A 24,724-nucleotide genomic window follows, 5' to 3' on the forward strand; every position below is an offset into this window, starting at 1 on the left:
GTATGCAGTCTGATACTCTTTTTTCAAACAATCTCTGACCACTTGCTAGTGCCATGACTTGAGCTTCTCAAGTCAGGGCACTTCTACAAGATGCATCCTAAGTCTGTTTTAATTACCAGCTTCATGGTTCAATATAAACCCTTTCTTGAAAGAGAATTCCACATATTTAGCAACTTCTCAGAACAAGACTGCATGTTCACTCTCTCCCTGATTGGAGGCAGAGTGTCTTCTTTGGTTGTGGATATAGCTTCTGATGCTATTACCAAATTCAGCACTCCCAAACCCCCTGGTCCTCTCTATAACATGTTATTTCAGGTAATTATTTCTTAGCAACTTTATAAATTCCACTTCCATCTCTCCATGTCTCTTTTCCTTCCTCCAACGTATGTCTCCATAGTTGAATTTTCCCATAATATTTGTTCGGCCTGCACTCATTTGTGCTAATCTGATGATGCATGGCATCTTCCTGTAGACCTCCTAGTCTACAGAAACTAAACAATATATTTTGTGCTATTGGCCTCTATTTCACACCATACCAGCCAGCCTCAAACGAACCATCTCTCCCAAACCTAAAATCCTCTTTAATTTCTAATTTTGTTCATTGTAGTTCTTCAACTATCAGCAGCAATACCTCACCTCCTGTCCTATTTCCTCTGTCTTCCCTGAAAATACAATATCCTTTATGTTCTATCCTTTTAACTATATCACTTTCTTTCAACCAGGTCTCACTGATGCTTATAATTTTTGGCCAAGTCAAGCTGACAATACCAAAAACTCTTCTCCTTTATTTCTGATATTTTTGGTATTTGCATATATACATTTCAACATTCTTGGACCCACAATTACTCTTGTGTAATGTCATTACCAACCCATTTGAATCAAACCTGTGAAATTGCATTTAGCAATTACATAATAATTTCTGTACTCGCACTCATTTATCCTAGGGATGGTTAGTCTCATGTTTGATTGCATCCCCCCTAATATCTCTAGTTCTCTGGTTTTGCACTTTCAGATTCTCACTAAACAACACTTTTTCAAACATGTAATGCCCAAAACATTCAAATATTGTAATCCATCAGGCATATATATGTCCTTTTGTCCACCAAATTCACTCAATACATCTATAAACTGCACACCTACACAACTTCTCATTGACTCCTTAGCAACCATGGCCCTTCTTCTCAAGTGTGTCATGTCATATCAAGGTAACAGACTGACTCACAATCTTCACTTCCTTACTTTTCATTTTCACTTCTTTCAGCAACACTTTCATATCCTTTCTCATTGCATATTTCTCCCCTTTAAAATTATTCGTTCCTGCCAAAACAATCAATTCTTTCACTTCTCCCTTCTGCAAACTTACAGCTCCACTAACATCCTTTATCTTCACACCTGGGAAATATGCTTGTGTTGTTTTCTCATTAAGTATATCTCTTATCATTGAATCTCCTTACAATACCTTCTCCTTATTTCCAGTTACTTGCACTTTCATACTCTCCTCCATTCATTTTTTCTTTCATTCTTCCACCTGTTGTACCACATGACAATCGTTTCTCTAGTTGCTCTAGCTCCCATTTTGTCCTGTGAAGGACACTACATAAACATGCTATTGTCACCTCATCATTCATGTTACTTTCAGTTACTTCTTTTATGCTCTCATTCATATTTTGCACACTACTTTCACATTCTCCAGAACACTTTTGCTATCTTTCCTTACATTGTTAATATTTCACTTAATTTTTCTGCTTTCCATGTGACTCGCATTTCTTACATCTGCACATTAAATATTTACAACACATTCTACAATGACATAAGTAAGGTGTCCTTATTACTGCCAATTGGTGAGAACGATCATGTGGTATTGATTTGGGAGGTTGCAAAATTTGTGGATTCTTCTCTTAAGAAGGGGTACATACAGAACTACAATTATAACAAGCTTCGGAGTGAGCTTGGAGCCATCCCATGGCAGAACATATTGCAGGGGAAAGATGTTAGCAGTGCATGGGATAAAATCAGCAGATATCTGAGGAAGTCAATATCAGATTGTGTCCTCATGGTCAGGAAGACAAACAAGGTAAGTGTTAGATGGATGAGTAGTAGTATCAAGCTTGATCTGCAAAAAAAGAAAATGTTATGGAGAATTTACAAGGAGAAAGGTGATCAGTACACCCATGAGCAGTACATAGAAAGGTTACCAGCATAGTAAGAAAAGCTAAATCTGATTACGAGAGGACCTTAGCCAAGGAGATCAAGGGTAATCCCAGAGAGTTCTTCCGCTATGTGGCAAGTAAAAGGAAGAATGACTTCAGAAGGATAACCTTAGTGGGTGCTGATAGTATTGAGGTGACAAATTCAGATGTAATAGTAGAGTTACTGAGTAATCACTTTTCAAAAGTCTATCACCTAAGTGAGGATATCTCTGTGCCTGTAGCAATAACCGATGTGAGAATTGAAGTTAAGAAATCAGAGGTGCTTAGTATATTGCAAAATTTAAATGCAAACACTGCTGTAGGTTTAGATGGAATATCAGAATATCAGCTCGGGTGTTGCATGAATGTGCAAAGCAATTGTCAATGCCTCTTACTTGGTTATTTAACTTAAATTTGAACTCTGGTATGGTCCCTAGGGAGTGGAAGGAAGGCAAAGAAGTAGTTCCATTGCATAAAGGTGGCTTTAAAACTGCGGTAGTTAATTACAGGCCAATTACCATCTCAGGAGTGGTGGTAAAAGTATTGGAAAATTGGTTAAAGAAAAAATTCAAGAATGGGTGGATCAGGATATGGTACTCTATAGGGGCCAGCATGGTTTTGTTAAAGGTCGATCCTGCCTTAGCAATTTATTAACTTTTTATAATAGAATGACATCTGAGTTGGACAAAGGAAATGGCTACACAGTGGTACTTCTGGATTTTGCTAAGGCTTTTGACAGGATACCCCATGGAATACTGTTGCACAAATTGGAGCAGATGGGGATGGATACTAAACTGGTGATATGGATAGGAGAATGGCTCAGGGAGAGATACCAGAAGGTGGTGTATGGAGAAGCAGAGTTCAGGGTTAGGCAGATGACCAGTGGTGTGCCTCAGGGCTCTGTGCTTGGGCCATTGTTATTTAATTTGTACATAAATGATATAGGAAATGGCTTAAAGGGAGATATTCAGTTGTTTGCTGATGATGCAAAGTTGGGTAGTGCAATACAGAATCAAGCTGATGTTGAGAGCTTGCAGGATGATTTAAATAAGCTGGTAAAATGGGCAAAAGGTAATGGATGTCAGTTCAATGTGGAAAAGTATCAAGTTATGCATTTTGTTATTAAAAGATTACCAGCTGTGTACTACATTGATGGAACAGTACTCCAAGAGATTGATGAAGCTAGGGACTTAGGGGTGTTGGTGGATAGGGAGATGAAGTTCAGGGGACACATTGCTAAGGTGTCCAAGATTGCATATAGGATCACTTGGTTATTGAGGAACACACTTACATCCAGAGATAAAGAGGTTTCTCTTTATCTTTCCCTACATTGATAGATTGAGAGCTTGTGGGTTGCAGAGGTTGGTTGATAGGTGGAGAAGAGGGGATATGATAGAAACATTTAATTTACTAAAAGATTTTTATAAGATTGATGCAGGGGAAATGTTTCAGCTATGTGATAGTGATGGAGGAACAGGAGGTCATCCCTGGAAATTAAGGAAAAGTGTGGTTGACAAAGGTGTGAGGACGAGGTTCTTTGCCTGGAGTGTGGTGAATGAGTGGAATGCATTGCCTGACTCAGTTGTGAGTTCTTCATCTGTAAATGAATTCAAGAAGAGATATGATAGATATTGTTTTGATAGTTTGGGGTCTACTGACTCTATGGAGATACCCGTAATAATAATAATTCTCTCCACTCTCACTTTTTTTATTCTATAACCCATTTACTCTCAATGAATACAGAAAACATACACTACATTGTATGACAAAATTCCTCATGCTAAACTCATCTAGATTAATAATAAACTCAGTTAACAAGAAGCCTTGGCTTCCATTTTCCTAGTATGCAGTTTCAACATTGAACATTTACAACACTACTATTACTCTGCACTATGCTAATGCCACTTTGATTAACTAATTTGCTGGCCTGGTTGGTCAAGTGACTAACGTACCTGATCTCAAATTAGTAGGTTTCATGTTTGAATCCTGCCACCAGGATGGATGTTTGTAATTGTCTTTAGTTGGGAGACGAATTTCATCACCTGGTGTGAGACCACTGCCTCATCTTGGAGGATGAAGTGGCTTGAAAAAGTTCCATGTTTGATCTCTAGAGCAAGATTATGTAAAAATAAATAAAAATTGTTAAAAAAAAAATTAAAGTCTTCTCACTGTACCTGATTCACTATAGGTTTGCAACTTTTGTGGTTGGGAGACATATTAAATAAAAAAACTGTAATTCTGAAAAAATGCACATTACATTGTATGAAATAATTGCTAATAACAGCTTACAGGATAACCTAGTTATAAAAGAACACACACACACGCACACACACACACACTGATAAACAGAGATGAGGAGGTTATTATACCTCCTTATAAGGTTTTGTTAATGTTCATGGACTACTATGCACAGATCTGACTACTTGAGCCTGGAGTTGTTTAAGAGATGGAGAGGATCTAGAAGCAAGTGACCAAAATTGTTGCAGGGTCATTGAATGTTTATTATGAGGATTTGATTTGTGAGTTATAGGGTATTGGTAAATAGGCAGAATGGGCTAGGGATGGGGCATAGAGACATGTTGTTACAAGTATTTTATAGAATTGATATAGAGAAGTTTTCAGTACATGACTAGCAAAGGAAAAATTAGGAATCATCTGTAGAAAAAATGGAGTAAAAGTGTGGTTAGCAATAATCTACAATAAGGTGACAGCTTCATTGGACAAAGGAGATGGATACACACTAGTATACTTAGATTTTGTAAAGACTTTTGATAGATTACCACATGATAAGTCAAACTAAAGTGGATGGAGTTGGATATTAGACTAGTGCAATGGATTGGAGATTGGCTGTCTGATAGGTATCAGCAAGTTGTATATGGGGGAGCAATATCTGGAAGAGGAAGGTCACTAGTGGTGTGCTTCAGGGGTCTGTTTTAGGGCCCATTGCTGTTTAACCTGTATGCTAATGATATTGGAGAAGATTTGGAAGGGGAATTCATTTGTTTGCAGATGATGCAAAGGTGGGACGAACCGTGAGGAGTAGAACAGATGTTGTGGGCTTACAAGAAGACTAATAGATTGAGTGAATGGGTATGGGAGTGGGAATATCAGTTCAATGTTGCAAAATGTAAGGTTTTAAAATTTATATATATTTTAAAATATATAAAACGAGATGGGATGTAGAATTTACACTTGGTGGGGGATATATTGTTGGAAGTGGAGGAAATAAGAGATCTTGGAGTGATGGTGGATAAGGGTCTAAAATTTAGAAGACAATACAATGAATTCTGAGAATGATGCAGAGGAAATTGATCTAGAAGTAAGGAGATTCTTGTTATTTTGTATAAGGCTTTTATTAGGCCACATATGGACTACTGCGCACCTGCTTTTCAAAAGGACGAACAGATGTTGGAAAGGGTGATTGACTAAGGTAGTCAAGTAAGGATTGACTGAGATCTGGAATGTTGGATATGAGGGAAAGGTTGAGAAGATGCAATTTTCAGTCTAGTGGATAGGAAGAAGAGGGGTGATATGATGGAGGCATATAAGTTGGTAAGGGGTTGTTGTATGATCAGTGTTCAAGAGGTTTTTCATAAAATGGTGGGAGAACGGGAGGTAATCTCTGATAGTTGAATAAGGAAGGTGTGAACAAAGGAGTGAGAAGCAGGTCTCTTGCATGCAGAGTTGTGAATGATTGGAATGCCTTGCCTGAGAGTGGGGTGTAAAGTGTGTGCAGAGAATTTGAATGTGTTTAAGGCAAGGTATGATGAGCTGTGTGTATGACAAAGGGACCTCCTAGATGAGTCTTTGACTCCATGGGGTCTTAGGGTAATAATAATAATAATAATTTTTAATCACTAAGAAGCATTGATATTTTTACATTTTCTTTTGAATGCTGTAGAATTTTATACTTACAGTGCATGTAAGTAAAAATGTATTATTATATACACGATGGGTCAAAAGTCATGAAGAGGGTTTCAATATTTAATAACTCCTTTATTTTTTGTTTTAAATTTACAATACCTTAGCATCATATATAGTATATATAGGAAATAAAGTTACACTAGGTGTGAAAAATCAAATCTTCTAAATGACATCCATTTTCTCCATCACACAAACATACCCACTCTAAGGCGTTTTTCATGCCACCTCGTAGTGTTTCAGGTTCCAGCACTCTGATTTCAGCCTGAATATTGTTCTTCAGCTGTTGGAGTGTCTGAGGCTTATTAACATAAATTTTTTCTTTGAGATAGCCCCATAGGAAGAAATCAGGAGTCATCAGATCTGGAGAACACGATGACCAGCTTACGTTCCAACCACAGGAAATTATTCTTCCCTCAAAAATTTCCCTGAGCAGTTCGATTGTGGCCCCTTGCTGTGTGAGCTGTCATTCTGTCCTGTTGGAACCACATGCCATGTTTATCTTGAAATATTTGATCATAGACTGATATTCATCTCCTGTAACATTGATAGGATTTCTCAACGTTGTCTTCAAAAAAGTAAGGTCCAATCACTTCTTCCGACGTCACCCCTACACCAGACCGTATACTTAAGAAGGTGCAATTCCCTTTGTCCTAGAATTTTCTGTACTACCCAAATCCTGCAATTTTGTTTGTTAATGAAGCCATTCAAATGAAAATCTGCTTCATCTGACATTATCAGCTTGTGGATAAATTTGAGATCTCTCCTTGCTAATTCTTGAAATCTGACTGCATATTGAAATCTGTGGGCATAATCTGATGGCTTCAGCTGTTGCACCAACTGGATTTTATATGGAAACAGCTTCAAGGTTTTCAGAATATGCCAGAGTGACGTCCAAAAGACTCCAACCTGTCCAGACTGCCTTTGAGTTGATGTGCTCTGGTCTTCTGCAACACTCTCCCTTACATGCACAACTGTGGCTTCATTCCTAACCGAGCCGGTTTGCCTGTTCATGGAAGGTCGCTTATTGAACTCTGTTCCTCAAAACGACCAATCAAATGTTTAATCATTGATTAGCTTGGAGAATCTCTCATGCCATAATGGCGACGATATGCTCGTTGGGTCAGAATTATTGATCCTTGGTTTTTATAGTAAAATTTCACAATTTGTGTTCACTGTTCAGTCACAAATTTTTCCATGGTTAATCTTCAAGGTCTTCTCTATAAAATCTATAAAGAAAAATAAAAATATAAAAACAAATTAATTAAAAAAGTTATTAAAACTTCAGAGACTCTTTGTGACTTTTGGCCCACCCTGTATAATAGTTGTTATTATTAAATATGATCTAGTTATTAGAGTGGATAGTAATATCCACTCTAATGAAGCAATGGTAAATTGACATGGTGGATATGAAAGAAATATCAGTAAAAAATCTCAATAGTTATTTGAGGTCTCATCAGTGGGAGCCAGACCCAAAAGTACTTGATACCAAGGTTGAAGTAATGCAGAAGTCATATTTCCATATATGAGTAGCCAAAAGGTATCATACCTTATTACTGAAATACTCTGGATTAGAGATAGATGTTGAAAGATTTTCCTCTTAGTTATACTATTAAGTAAAGATGCCAAGAAAATATATTTTCAGTTTCATTGTTTATCCAGTGCAAGCAAAAAAAGGTTTTGTGCATGAAATCTCTTCACGACTGCATTGCATTATGGGATACTAAGGCAATTGATGTGAAGTCATTAGCCCCCTATATACAAGTTATGTATGTATAAATGCCGGCCTGGTGCTGAGCAGTTAGCATATCCACTCTACAGCCAAAAGGCTGTGGTTTCGAATCCCACTGTGGTCATGGATGTTTGTGATTGTCTGTGAAAATACTAGTGGTGGTGGTGGATAGCAGATGGTATTGGTGGTGATGATACAGTTCACTGTAGTTGGTGGATTGAGTGGTGGAGACAGAGAGCTGTAGAGTAGGTGCCCTCCTCGATGAGTCTTTGGACTCCTTTGAGGTGTCATGTAATAATAGCAATGATAATAATAAACTGATACATGTAAAAGAAAAAAAAACTTCATCTGGAAAACGTGATAAAACTGAAATTAAAACCAAAATCAATTTTTCTAAAATCTTGAACTTGAATCAAAACTCGAGTCATTATTTCTTTCAGTTTCCTGGTTTGTAGATGCATAGATGTATGCTGATGTAATTCCACAGTCAGGATATACTTGATGAAAGAGTGGTAGAATCACATTTTTCTCTGTATGAAGATTAATTATAGCTGTAGAATATCAAGGAGGAAAGGTGAAAGAGTTAATAGTTTGGTAGGTACAAATAATTTGATAGGTGATGTATAAAATCAGAGAATATATGAATGAACTATTGGGAATAAAAAAAAAAAGTCAGAGAGGAAAGATTATAAATCTGTTATCATGCTGTTATAACATGTAGAATTTTCAGTTAAGAAGGGATATATTTGGAACTACAGCACCAGTGATTATAATATACTCAGGAGGTAACTACAAGCAGAGCCACGGCATAAAGAAACCACAAAAAAAAGAATCTTAGCAGTGCATTGGAAATGAAAGGGGGGGGGGTAGGGAATTGAGACCAACAATAATACTCTGTGCAGCCCCAGCGTAAGTAGAATAAATCCTATAGAAGTTGAATGTATGAGCAGGTCATTAAATAAGAGTTGGAAAAAAAAACAAAACTAAATAAATTATTATTATTATTATTATTATTATTTGACACCTCCAGGGAGTCCAAAGACTCATCGAGGGAGAGTGTGCCAACAGCATCGAACTATTGGACCCCTTCCAAATACTAACCATGCTCAAACTTACTTAACTGAGCCATTAGTAGCAGAGGCGTTACCAATCGACCAACCTTTGCTGGCATTGTATTATGCAGGGAATGTAAAGAATAAAATGTAATTATTATTATTATTATTATTTCGGGCGACTCCAGGAGTCTTTAGACTCATCGAGGGAGGCCCTAAACATCATGTCCACACAATTATGCAATTTCATTCTCACAGTATCTATCATACCTTGCCTTGAACTCGTTCACCATCATAGCACCCACAACAGACTCTGGCAGCTTATTCCACTCATTTACCACTCTAAAAGTAAAGAACCCAGCTCTAACACCCCTGCTAACCACACTCTTGCCCAGCTTCCATAGGTGTCCCCTAGTTCTCCCACCACCAGTCCTGATCTCAAAAATATCCTCTGAATTAATCCTATAGAATCCCTTTAGCAATTTGAATGTCTCAATCATATCTCCCCTTTTCCGCCTATCAACTAGTTTCTGCAACCCACAAATCTTCAGCCTGTTCTCATATGGTTCATTCCATAGACCTGTTATCATCTTAGTCACTCGCCTCTGGATCCTCTCCACCTCCTCCCTATCAAGAAGGAACCGAGGTGACCAAATCTGGGCACAGTAGTCGAGATGAGGTCTTATCAAGGCTCGATACAGAGGTACAATAATTTGCTTGTCTCTGCTCGTCAAGGTATTTTTCAACAACCAAGTGAGTTGATGAGCTGATTTAGCTACTTTTGCAATGTGCCCCCTAAACTTCATCTCTCTATCCACCAACACTCCCAAGTCCCTGGCCTCATCAATCTCTTGGAGTACAGTTCCACCAATGTGGTATACTGCCACTAATCTTTTCACCCCAAAATGCATAACCTTACATTTTGTCACATTAAATTGACATCCATTCTCCTTAGCCCAGAACTCCAATCTATCCAAGTCATCCTGCAAGACTTCGACATCTTCTGCATTCACTATTGCCCTACCCAACTTTGCATCATCAGCGAACAAATGAATTGTTCCACTTAGATCCTTCCCTATATCGTTAATGAACAGATTAAACAGCAGTGGTCCAAGAACAGAACCCTGCGGCACACCACTAGTCACAGGCCGTCTTTTGGACTCTACTCCTGAATAAACTACTCTTTGATATCTCTCCATCAACCACCCTCCTATCCATCTCACCAACCCTATATCCATTCCCATATGTTGTAGTTTACGGATTAGTATTCCATGTGGTATCCTGTCAAACGCCTTTGCCAGGTCCAGCAATATTACTGTAACCCATTTCCCGTATCCAGTTCAGCCGTCACCGTGTTATAAAACTTGAGCAAGTTACTGAAGTATGATCTACCCTTCACAAAGGGTAGATCTGCAGGCATCTTGAGCAATACAAAACACAGGCAGGAAGGGTGATAATTATATGAACTAACATTAACGAGCCATACAGAAATGGCAAATATAAAGGCAAAAAAAAGAAAACAAGTAGAAACAGAAATAATTTCATTACTGGAAAATTTAGTATTAATAATTTACAATCGTGTTATTATATTTGTGTGTTCAATAAGTTGTCAGGGTGGAGTGAATTACACGAGATTCTGTAAAATCTAGATATGCATGTTGAGATTTATGATGAGCATAATTAAAATATATATATATATATATATGAGGAGAGAAAGAGTTGTTTGCAAAATATAAATAAATAACCAGTAATGAGCAGCACTTGTGTACATTTCTAGCTCAATAATTAACTATAAGAAGGAGATTATTATCTAATGAACTAATAATGTTAATCTGGTGATTGATCTAGTTGTGGCATTAATATGTGTGGGTTGATGGAGCAGCAAATCATCTTGTACAATTTGTTATGCTTGTTATTTATTTCTATGTATTATTTATATAATATTTTATTTTATTTTCTAAGAATTTTCTTTTATTCACTAATGATCAGTATACACTATTTATATAATAATATATACATAAATATTTTACTAAAATAAAGAGCCAAAAGCACTTCAGCAATGCAAAATTATATAAATTAAGTGGATATTAAATCTAACATCATTTCAAAGCCTAATACAGAAACTATAAAAGTTTCATGTGGAAATTGACCAGAGAGCTTGTGGCAATACACTCGCCACCATACTATGAGTAGCCCTAGCCAAACCTTATGGGAAGCACCCTACTACGAGTAGCTGAATCTATAGGAAGCACGAACACTCAAAGTGCCCATATATTTTCCTCCTATTGGTCCATTTTGCAGTAGACCAGTGGAACCTTATCAAAATAGACCAATAGGAGGCAAATATACAAGCACTTTGAGTGTTTGTGCTTCCTATAGATTCAGCTACTCGTAGTATGGTGGCGAGTGTATTCCCACAAGCTCTCTGGTCAACATTTTTTTCTGCATGAAACTTTTATAGTTTCTGTATTCGGCTTTGAAATGATGTTGGATTTAATATCCACTTAATTTATATAATATACATAAATAATTTCTGATCATCATCAGAATTATGGACCTGTTCACGAATTCTACCTTTATCATGAGTTGTTGTTGTTTTTGTCAACAGCTCTTCCATGTTATCAATAATAGATATCATGCATGGTGAATATGTTGTTGGACATCAGAAGTTGCAGTCCTCTTATAATACATCATTACTAACTAAATATCAAAAATTTTTCTCCAGATTAGCCTGTTATTTGTCAACATTCCAATATTATCAGATTTTATATTTCTGTCTTCTAAGGCACTTTTTATTTTATCAATCCAATTACATCTTGATCTTCCTTTGGGTCTTTTTCCATCCATCCAGGCAAATAACATAACATAAAGATTAGCTAAACATAAATTTGTTTAGCTAATCTTTTCTCTCCCATTCTGTTCAAGTGTCTATACCACCTGAGATTAGCTCTGCTAACACATTATTGAATGCTAACAATGCCAAGTTCTTTCCTAATATCCTCATTTTTAATATGATACTGCCACACTGATGCCATTTGGTCAGTTGCCTAATCTTTCTCAGGAATCCTTGATCAAGAGTTTTTATTTCTAACCCAGCTCTCAGATCCATAAGTTAAAATTGGTTTGAACACTGTCTTATATACAGCTAGTTTAGTGTTTTGACTAATCTCTCTCTTATTCCATATAAATTTATTCAGTTGGCATCCTACTATACCAGCTTTGCTAATTCTGCTGTCTATTTCAAAACTGAATTCACCATCTTCACTAAAAATTATGCTTAAATAGCCGAAATGTTTACTTGTTCTATAGGTTCTCCATTCAGGGTGCAGTTCATGCTTTCAATGTTTCTACCTTTTCATTCTCTTTGTCTTTTTAATGATGATTTTCATACCAAATTTATTACAGCAAGTTATTCAATTTAGTCAGAGAATCCCTCAGATGTGTATTGGTGCATTGATGCATAAAGTAGGGAACCAAGATTAATGTTACCACTCTTGATATCATATTTAGTACCACTTTCTTCATAATGTGATCCATATAGATAATGAATAACAGTGGAGATAATGTGCACCCATGTCCCACATCTGATTTTACCTCAAACCATCTTCCTGTATCTCCCTAAATTTTAACTGTTGACTTACAGCTTAAATGGAGACTATATATTGCATCACTCCCAGATTTCTCATCTCTCTCTACTTCCTTCAAAGTTTCTCCACCAAGTGCATACTTTGCATCCCATCGTTGCTTACCAAATTTTAAAACCTTACACTTTGCAACATTTAACTGATAAATCCACTTACCTGCCCATTTATGCGATCTATATAAGTATTCCTGTAATGTAAGGTCATAGGCTCTTGACTGTGCACATTGCTTTCCCCAATTTTGCACCAGCATTTGTAAATAGCTGCATATCACCAGTTAAACCCATCCCAATATGATTAATATACAAATGGAACAATAGTCCCAAAACTGATCCCTGCAATACACCACTAGTGACATCAATCTTACGATATACTGCATCCCCATATACAACTTTCTTCTGAGTTGAAGTGATAACCGATCACTTCAACACAGAAGTCTGTTATCCAATACCATCTGTTTCAGTTTATTTACTGTCTTGTGGCAGTCTATCTTTTGATAGACTGCCACAAGATCCAAAATCCAAAATCCACTTTTCAAAATCCAAGTAGACTACTTTATATGCAGCTTCCCTGTCCTGGGTATTTGTTACTTGTTATAGTACATAATTAAGTTAGTGAAACATGATCTCCCTTTAACAAACCCATGCTGATAACCACAGAGAATATACTGTTATCAATCCATTTCTGTATCCTATTTCTCATTGATCTCTCCAGTACCTTCACCCCAACTCCAGATATACAGACTGGCCTATAATTTAAAGCTACAGCCTTATCACCACCTTTATGAAGTGGAACAATTTTACCCTCCTTCCATTCCTTGGAACCTGTGCTGTTGCAAGAGTTATTAAACAGACATGCCAATGCTACTGCCAATTCCCTGGAACATTCCCTTAACATACGTGGTGATATGTCGTCAAATTCTATCACCTTGATATTAAGTTTATTTATTTCCTCAAATACCTCCTGCTCACTCACAGTTACGCCATCCTCTCCTATCCCCTCTATACTTACATTCCTCATGATTCACCCTGATCAGGATGAAACACCCTTATAAATTGATCACTGAATACTTCAACAGTGTCTTCTGCAGCAGTTACCATTCTAACACTTTCATCCATTAACATCATCTTACAATGATCATTCTTTCTTCTACTTGTCACACATCTAAAAAAACTCTGTAGGGTTTTTCTTCACCTCACTTGTGAATTGCTGCCCATACTGCATTTTTATTTTCCTTACTAACTGAGTCACTCTCCTGACTTGTTCTTTATACTCTTCAGGTAACTAATAATTCATCTTGTACTTTCTCTAAAGTATGTTTTTTTTTTTTTCAGATTTGATCCATTTTACACCCACCTTATTCAACTTTGTGGTCTTCGGAATACATTCACACATTGATACTGTTATGTATTTCTTTGTCAGTTCCCATTCAGCATTTATTTCCTTACTGCTCAACTCCTCATTCCATGTTATAGCTCCAAGCTGTCTCCGAAGCCTGTCATAATCACCAGCTTTATAATTCCACATCTGTCTTTTCCTCATAAAAGTCTGCATGTGACTAGCCACAACACAGGTACTTACTTCCTGATCCCTTTCACCATCTGGAGGAAAATGTAAAATCCCTCTCACAATTACATCTTCTGATGAAATGATCAGATTTAGAACTCACGATCCTCGCATGCCCTCCTTTACATGCTGCCTGAGATAATGATCTCCGAAGAACTTGATTTTCCTTTGTTTTTTTTGTTTATACATTTCTTCATCACCACTCTCCATGTTTCGAGCCAATCCAACTATAGCAATTCAACTAAATATTTCTTCCTATCTACCTCCACGTTACATCATACTGCCTCATAACCATTGCCACTATTTCCCTCTTTCATGTTTACCTTATGTGAACTTAATTCCCCTGCTATCATCATCAGCACTCCCCCTCTCTTCTTGCCCCTCTATCCTTCCAATTAATCCTGTTAGAATATTACCTTCATTCAAACATGTTTCACTTATTCCAATGATTTTGGGACAGATAAACTCAATCACTGACACTACTTTACCCCCCTTATTTCTGATACTTCTGGCATTTGTAAACAAATACAACAGTTCATTTTTAGGTCTATGACCAGTCCTATCCAAGCCACTTGTTGGTTGTGATTTCCCCACTACACCTGCCCAATCATCTTTATCACCATTTACTATATATATCTGCTCTGTCTCAACTTCCCCACCCACATCGCAATATACTTCATACACACACACACATTCACTGCCACTTTCATCATCCATTCTCCCTATGTCATTGTCATGTCTTCCTGTCCACCTGGGCTTTCCTCCCCCCCCCCCCCCATGTATCCTTGTTCCTCTTGCATTCCCATTCTCTCTCTCTCTCTCTCTCTCTTCATCTCTCAAACTACTACTGTTTCCACTGTCAAGCACTCCTCTCTTTCTCTCTTCAATACCAATTTATTTAAATACATTGGCAAAAATAATTTCTGGGCAAAATAAAAAGAAGTTTTAAGCAGTGTGTTTAATATTAACAATTTATTTAACCATGAAGGTTGTAAATATGCTTAAAGGAAGTTATCGTTATTTTAGAGATACCTGTGCCATATGGTTTCTTCATTTCACATGGAAACACATGGAAATAAAGTGAATAATATTTATTCAAAGACCATATATTTCAGCCTGAAATTGCAGGCTATCATCATTGACAAACAGTAGTTTAATACAAAATAGAATGCAAATAGTAGATTGGTTTGAAACAGTGAGAACCTCTTAATGTTTCACATGACACAATGCAAAGGCATAACTGAGGGGAGATTATATGTTATTAATTAAAATAAGACTCTCCCATATTTTTGATATTGAAAGGCAGTTGTTCCAGTTCAAGTTCTGACAATGAAGCAAGGCTTCATTGCTTTTTTTAAATAATCATTCAAATTTATAGCGACAATAATATGTTTCAGACCATATGATATTGTGGTCTGTATCTATTCCATTCATATTTAAGAATTTAGGGACACAAAACACATGTGTTGAAATTATTATTTTACTTATTATTAATAAAATAACACTTGAACATTTTGACCCCTGTATTGAGGTCATCATCAGAAAGATACATGTGTATAGGAAACCAAGCTACATGCTCATACACTCTATAAAGGTAAATTAAATATATGCTGTTAATTAATCTTTTTCTTAGCCAGACCTCTAGTGATAAAAAAAATAAAAGATTAAATTAAATTTAATTTAATTAAAAAAATAAATAAATAAATAAAAATAATAAAAAAAACATTAATAAATAAAATAAAAACTACAATAAATTCTGCTAAAGTCCTCCTGTACTAAGATTCTTCTGGAGTTATACATTTCAGATTGTTATACTATGATTTTCTTCAGGACTTGTACAGTTCATGTTGCTATCGAATGTTGGGGGGGGGGAACCTTCACAAGTTTTCTTGTATTGGGATTTTTTTTTTTTTTTTGGTTGCTATAAAGGTTGCAAATGGGTCCTCCACATTCTAGGAATGGATTGGTTTGAAACAGTGAATGGAATAATAGATACAGACCACAATATTATATGGTCTGAAACATGCTCACTCTATCATTGTCGCTATAAATTCGAATGATTATTTAAAAAAAGCACTGAAGCCTTGCTTCATTGTCAGAACTTGAACTGGAACAACTACCTTTCAATATCAAAAATATGGGAGTCTTATTTTAATTAATAACATAATCTCTCTTCAATTATGCCTTTGCATTGTGTCATGTGAAACGTTAAGAGGTTCTCACTGTTTCAAACCAATCCACTTTTTGTTCAGATTTGGGTTATGTTTGAGCATTTCACATGCTTCCTTAAATTTCCTCTCGAACCAGGTTTGGTGCGGTGTAGGGACTTGGTAAATTTCCAATAAATACTGTGGTATTTTTGGAGTGCATAATCAGAAAGGCAGGGTTTTCCAAAATGGAGGTATTTAATGTGTCGTTTGTGTTTGTCCTTCCTAATTGGGGTGGTTTGCTCTGTTTCCCCTATGTATGGTAGGTTACATGTGCATTGTATTTTGTAAACCCCCTGTGTGGGCTAGTTGTGGCAGAGGATCTTTGGAAGAAATGAGTAGATGTCTTAATTTTGTCAGGGTTTAAAGGTGGTTTTGATGTTGTATTTGTGTACTGTTCTGTATTTTCAGAAATGCCTCTAACATAAGGTATGGCAATAGCATTCTTGAAATCTTTTTTGTTTTTTCTAGTATCTCTGTGGAGGATCTTGTGAATAGTTTTTTTACTGTATCTATTTTTTATAAATGTCTGGTTGATGATCTTGTATTCCTGGTTTAGAGCTTGTTCATTTGAACAAATAGTTCGAGCTTTGTGTTTAAGCATGCTTATGACCCCTAGTTTTTGTGTTGGGTGGTGATAAGAATTTTTGTGTATGTACTGGCCTGTGTGTGTAGGTTTGTGGTAAACTGACAAGCCTGAGGGAAGACGTGTGACAAGTGTGTGTGTGTCTAGGAATGGAAGCGAGTTGTTTTTTCCCTATTTCAGTGGTGAATTGGATACGTTTGTGTTGTTTGTTCAGGTGGCTAAGGAATGTATTTAATGCTTCACGGCCTTGGGGCCAAATGAGGAAAATATTGTTGATGTATCTGAGCCAAATTTTGGGCTTTAGGCATGCTAACTCTAGAACTCATTGCTCAAAGTCTTCCATATAAAAGTTAGCTACTGCAGGGGAAAGTGGTGAGCCCATTGCTGTATCCTCTTTTCGAAGGAAAAAATTGTTTTGCCACACGAAATATCCAGAGCAGACTATGTGGTCAAAGAGGGTCATGATATCTTGTGGAAATATGTTCTGTAGGAGCAAGATAGTATCAGTGATCAGGACATTGGCGAAAAGGGAAGTTATGTCAAAACTGACTAATAAATCTTGGTCATTCAGTGTAATGTTTTTAATTTTGTTTATGAACTGTTGTGTGTTTTTTATGTAGGAAAGGAACTGACCTACTAATTCCCTGAGTGTGGCCACTAATTTTTTGGCTAAGTGGTAATTGGGCTGTTGATTCTTTCAACAATCAGACATAGTAGTGTGTCTGTTTTGTGTATTTTTTTCTATGTAAGTTGTCCGATCTAAAACCACAGTTTTTCCGTCTGGCCCTTAAATCCCTAAAAAATAACCAGGACATTATAATCACAAAAGCAGATAAAGGGAATGCCACTGTTGTTTTAGATCGGACAACTTACATAGAAAAAAATGAACCATTTAGTATTGGACCACAACACTTACCAAATGGTAAACTACAACCCCACGAAATGCACCAAAAAGAAAACAAGTGAATTAATTAAATCCGTTAACACATGGCCAGAAGAAACAACTAAGAAACTAATACTTCATTATGCCCACATGCCCAGAATTTATGACCTGCCAAAAATACACAAAACAGACACACTACTCCGTCTGATTGTTGAAGGAATCAACAGCTCAAATTACCACTTAGCCAAAAAATTAGAGGCCACACTCAACGAATTGGTAGGTCAGTTCCCTTCCTACATAAAAAATGCACAACATTTCATAAACAAAATTAAAAACATTACACTCAATGACCAAAATTTATTAGTCAGCTTTGTCATAACTTCCCTTTTCACAATGTCCCGATCAATGATGCTATCTTGCTCCTACAGAACATATTTCCACACGACATCATGACCCTCTTTGCCTACATACTCTGCTCTGGATATTTTGCGTGGCAAAACAATTTTTTTCCTTTGAAAAGAGGATACAGCAATGGGCTCACCACTTTCCCCTCCAGTAGCTAACTTTTATATGGAAGACTTTGAGCAACGAGCTCTAGGGTCAGCGTGCCTAAAGTCCAAAATTTGGCTCAGATATGTCAACGATATTTTCGCCATTTGGCCCCAAGGCCGTGAAGCATTAAATACATTCCTTAGCCACCTGAACAAACAACATAAACATATCCAATTTACCATTGAAATAGAAAAAAACAACTCTCTTCCGTTCCTAGACACACTCGCACACGTCTTCCCTCATGCTGGCTCTCCTTCCCAGTCTACTGCAAACCTACACACACAGGCCAGTACATACACAAAAATTTTTATCACCACCCAGCACAAAAACTAGGGGTCATAAGCATGCTTAAACACAAAGCTCAAACTATTTGTTCAAATGAACAAGCTCTAAACCAAGAATACAAGATCATCAACCATACATTTATAAAAAATGGATACAGTAAAAAAAACTATTCACAAGATCTTTCACAGAGATACTAGAAAAAACAAAAAAGATTTCAAGAATGCTATTGCCATACCTTATGTTAGAGGCATTTCTGAAAATACAGAACAGTACACAAATACAACATCAAAACCACCTTTAAACCATGACAAAATTAAGACACCCTACTCAGTTCTTCCAAAGATCCTCTGCCACACCTAGCCTACACAGGGGGTTTACAAAATACAACGCACATGTAATCTACCATGCATACGGGAAACAGGGCAAACCACCCCATTTAGGAAGGATTAACACAAAAGACACATTAAATACCTCCATTTTGGAAAACCTGGCCTTTTCTGACCATGCACACAGAATTTATTGGAAATTTAGCAAGTCCCTACACTGCACCAAAACCTGGTTCGAGAGGAAATTTAAGGAAGCATGTGAAATGCTCAAACATAATCCAAATCTGAACAAAAATGATGGCCTAACCATTCCAAGAATGTGGAGGACCCATTTGCAACATTTATAAAAAAAATCCCAAACAGGAAGACTTGGTGAAGTTTTTTTTTTCCCTTAACATTCAATAGCAACTTGAACTGTACAAGTCTAGAAGAAAATCTTAGTATAGCAATCTGAACTGTACAAATCCAGAAGAATCTTAGTACAGTAGGACTTCAGCAGAGTTTATTGTAGTTTTTATTTATTAATTAATTATTTATTTATTTTTATTTAATTTTTATTTTTTTTTATCACTAGAGGGCATGCTAAGAAAAAGATTAATTAACAGTGTAGATTTAATTGACCTTTATAGAGTAAGAGCATGTATCTTGGTTTCCTATACACATGTATCTTTCTGGTGATGACCTCAATACAGGGGTCAAAATGTCAAGTGTTATTTTATTAATAATAAGTAAAATAATCATTTCAACACGTGCATTTTGTGTCCCTAAATTCTTAAATATGAATGCTGATCACCATGTAACCTTAAAAGAAAGTGTATCTATTCCATGTTTTGCAACTGATGAAAGATGCAGCAGCCCTGCATAAAATAAGATTAGATCTTTAACTGACTGTATCACAGAAATACCAGGTGAGTGTTGTTATAGCATTTATGATATAATGACCTCTCCCTAGCAGAGGGAGAGGTCACTATAAGGTTTTTGCCATGTCTTGATATTTCTTTTAAGAACACCACCAGTCTTATATCATGAATAGGAAATCCAATAAATTGGGCCTTGCAAAATATGGAATATATAGAGACAATCATATCATATGGGCTGAAACATGCTTACTCCATCATTGTTGCTATAAATTTGATTGCTTATTTAAAGAAAGCATCAACGTCTTGCTTTATCATCCAGACTTGAGCTGGAACAACTCTCAATATCAAAGATAAGGGAGAGTATTATTTTAATTACACACCTTTTTAAATTAATAATACAGTTAATTAATGATATAATGTCTCCTCAGTTATGCCTTTGTGTTGCATCATATATAACATCACATGGTTCTCACTGTTTCAAATCATTCCACTGTCTGCAATCTACTTTGTATTAAACTACTGTTTGCCCGTGGTGATATCCTAAATATTCAGGTCAAAGTATATGATCTTTGAATAAATATTATTCACTTATTTTCTTGTGTTTATGTGTGAATTGAAGAAAGGAAGTTATGTTTTGCAATTCATCACACACACACACACACACATTGCATAGCATGATGCAGCAGCCCTGTATAAAATAATAACTAGCTGAGGGGGGGGGGGTTTACGAAGTTTTTGCCATGTCTTGAGATCTGCTCTAAAATAAGAAAAATAATAATAATAACATTTCTTTTAAGCACATATCACACCTTTTTTAATGCAAAGCACATCTCCTCATAGACATGTATAATGCTATGCATTATGAGAAGGGTCACTACCCAGACTAGTTTTGACCTTTATTGAGATTTCATCAGTGGTAGCTAGACCCAGAGATGATACTAAGGTTGAAGTAATGGAGAAGTCATATTTTCATATAGTGGCTATTTGTATATGAAACCGTTTGGCTACCTGTATATGAATATATGACTTCTATTTCCAGTCATACATGTTTGTTTGCCATCAATTCCGCTTGCCACCTTACCGTTAATTGTACTTTATTTTTCAACTTCTGCTACATTCGTATCTCTTTCGCTATTCTTATTACCATTGATTGTTGTGTTTGTTTGGCAGATCACTTGTTCACTTTTTCATAACTTTTACCAATATTTCACTGCTTTCTTGGCATTCTCACTTCTAACACCTTCAATTATTGATTACTACCGGTCAAGTCCTCATTCAGATCACTCTCTTTTCATCTGCCTTAAATATCCACAATTTAACAAATACATATAGCACATGTCGCATTTCACAAAACAACTAAAATCGTAATTAAACTAAAATAAAGAGCCAAAAAGGCTTCATTTTGGCAATGCAAAATTATATAAATCAAGTGATATTAAATTCAGCATTATTTCAAAGCCGAATGCAGAAAGTATGAAAGTTTCGTACGAAATTTGACCAGAGCTTACGGGAATACATTTGCCAGCATTTACGAGTTGCCCTAGCACAGACCTTATATGAGACATGATTGCTTTGCCTAAGCATCCATATATTCACCTTCTGGACCTAAATGGACCAATTGAAGGCAAATATATGAACTCTTGGACAAAGCGATCATGTCTCCTATAAGGTTTGCACTAGGGCAACTTGTAAATGCCGGAGTGTATTCCCGTAAACTCTCTATTCAAAGGTTTGTACGAAGCTTTCATACTTTCTGAATTCGTATTTGAAATAATGCTGGATTTAATATCCACTTGATTTATATAATCAAAATTAAACTTTTTAAAGACAGAGTCGCCAACATTTTTCCTTTGCCAGTTATTATACTTCACTCTAAGTTTAATTATTTTTTAAACAAACAAGTCCAGACACTGCAAGCACACAATTCTACCACTACACAAACCTTCCAGCAAAATACCACTTGGTGATTATCCAATATGTCAGATAAATAACACACACAATACACACACACACATGCACACAGATCCTTCATGCAATATAAAAGAAAAGTGATGCACTAAGTTTTTATCATGAACAGATGTGGTTCATTTTTGGAATATAACATGCACAAAATGGACCATGTTTGCATACTGCTATGTTGCAAGTTTATCTAGCAAGAAATTAGAGAATATAGATTGCACATATGAGAAATTTCAATTTGCATTCTCTACTATTTACTACCTCATTGTAGACTTAAAGTTTGTTACAGAACTTTTACTGACTTTTCATAGTACTTGAGAAGCCATTAGAAGATAAACTGGAGGATAAGGGAATGATATTGCAATTTTTAAATAACACTGACAGAATACTGTATAAAATGATCTTGTAGATTTGGAGCAGATAGAGATAGAAAATAAGCTGGTGACATAAATAAGAGGACAGCTCACTGATACTGATGAATATGGGAAAGTAATGTGTAGAGAAGCAGAGTTTAAGACAATGAGGGTGACCAGTGGTGTACCATAGGACTTAATTCTTTGGCCATTGATGTCATTCTAGTATCAATGATAATGCTTTGTCATTAATATTGGAATGGTTTGATTGAGGTATCTGGTTGTTGCTATTGTTATTTGATTGAATGAAGTATCCAGTGCTAAGCTGGAGAGAGTCATATGGAGTTCTTGCAGGAAAATTCAAAGTGATGAGTATTATGAATACATGATTGGATGTCAGTCTGTTGTTGTCAAGTATCTAGTAATATACTTTGGAGTGAAAAGATTATAGGCTATGTATTATATAATGGACTTTCACTGCTGGCTTGGGTTGGATTGTTTGGATTTTACAGCCAAAATAGCTTGAAGTTTAAGAGGCCAATGGACTTCATTTTAAGAAACTGATGAACTATCGAACCAAAAGCGATATCAAGTAGACAGAGTTGAAGTTCAACTTTCATAATACAGATACTGGAATGCTATGACAGACATAATCTTAATATGATTATATCTAGATCACTCTACTCAGATTTAGTTGCCTTGGTTTTTTTTTGGGATGAAGAAATAGGGCATAAGATTGGTACTGTTGTGTCCCATTTTATGATTTTTATTCTAACTAGTAATTTCCTCTTATCTATGCTCGTGATATCACCAAAATTTTTACTAATATCTAAGTTATTTCTCCCCTTAGTATCCCTAATATTTGTATTATACTGCGCCTTTTGGGACATTTAGTTTAAGATATTATATGCAAAAACAAGGAGAAAGAACTAAAATATGTCAGAAAGTGTAATGTTGCAGTCGTGACACTTTATCTCGTTTCTTAACACATTAATTTCCCGCGTGATTAGGTTCGTAATTTTTCAAGTGGTGCATTGGACAGCAATTTCAGACAACTGTTTTATCATTGGACAAAAGGTTTATTAAATTCTTTAACATGGTACAATTGAAATTTTAGTTATTACTCAATTCAATGCTATACTAAATATTTACAAATTGACATTAGCTTATCATAAATAATTAAGCTATGATCCTATAATGGGTATTACGATCATGCCGCCATACACAATCAACACATAACTTCATATGACATGGACATATAAGATTAATTCACACTATTTAACTATCCAAACTTAAGTATCTTAACTAAACCATTTACTGCACTAACACATAACTATGACATTTAAACTTTCTTATACAATATAATAGACATGCAAAATTCTCAGGACACTTAATTACTCATATAACATTAACACTAGCTAGCTTACTTTCAATATATTCTGTCAGATACTAAAGTCCTAATATTGTTTTCTTGGTCACTTCAACAGTTCAGTATTAGAATAATGATAACTAATACAGACGAATCTTAGTTAACACGAGATATAATTTACTGTACCTTTCTTTCCTGAGTTTTCCATATGGGCCTCCATCTTTTTCTGATCGAAGTATCCTGGTATAACCTCTCCGATAATCTGCTTCTCCTATGTTCCCTTTTGAATTGAACTATGCCTACATGGTCTTTACCTTTCGTTATTCGGGACACACTTTGAATCGTCTAAATAATGGCTGCGCAACTCGCAACGTGGATATTGATTTCTTTACAGCTTTCCCTTTTTCGTGGTTGTCACTGAAGTTGAAACACAAAGAATATGCTTTCTTTTCCTGAACTATATGCTTCTTACATAGGAAATACGGAACTGAAATTCCGCTCACTTTTGTTTCCGTGTTGTGACGACAGAGATATAACTCCAATCTCACCACTCAGGAAAACACCGTGAAACCCATACGAAGGAGCTTGCGAAGAACTCTCCTGGAACAGAACCAAAAACCAAAAGCCAAAAAGGTCTTAAAAGCCTCCTAAGTCTAAAAAAGCCATGTGTGTGTGGGGGGTTCCAACCCTTTTATACCTGCTCTCCTAACGGTGCCTTCTTTAACTTCTTTTCCCCGCCCCTTAATTGATTTTACTTCACCGACCAATTAGGGTGGCGTTCTTCTGCCAAACATCCTTTGGTCGGCGAGCCCATAACGATGTCTCAATCCGGGAATCGCCCCTGAGCGATAGTCTGTTGTTTTTCTTTTGCTAGCCTCTAACTTAATCCCCTTTCCAAAATTTCTCTATGAATTTACTTAATATTTTAATCTTTAGCCTCTCACATACCATCTCTTATGACTAATCCTTTTCTCTCTTATTTAGTTAAATTTTCTCTTTTATATCATATTACAACATTAATATATTCTTTCTTTTTGTTAGTTCAACAAACACCTTTATATTATATATATTTTATTGGATGCAAGAATATTTCTTTTTCTTTTAAATAATTCATCTATTATCTTTTATGCACGGTTTTTAATTTATTTATTCCTCATGTTACACCATGATAGCTGAGAATTCTACATTCTTAAGATATCAGGTGTAACAGTATCTAAAATAATATGATTGTGGAGTGCTGACT

The 24,724-nt window shown here is 36.0% G+C and overlaps 1 protein-coding gene across 3 annotated transcripts in view; it reads left to right on the forward strand.

Annotated features, from left to right (window-relative positions):
- The window catches only part of LOC150107593 (uncharacterized), a 279,745-nt gene that overhangs the window by 137,526 nt on the left and 117,495 nt on the right, over nt 1-24,724 (forward strand). The gene's annotated exons all lie outside the window — the stretch shown is intronic.

The sequence above is a fragment of the Typopeltis vanoorti genome, chromosome 4, assembly GCF_054136105.1.
Source record: "Typopeltis vanoorti isolate ZY-2024b chromosome 4, IOZ_Tvanoo_1.0, whole genome shotgun sequence".
NCBI lineage: Eukaryota > Metazoa > Arthropoda > Arachnida > Uropygi > Thelyphonidae > Typopeltis > Typopeltis vanoorti.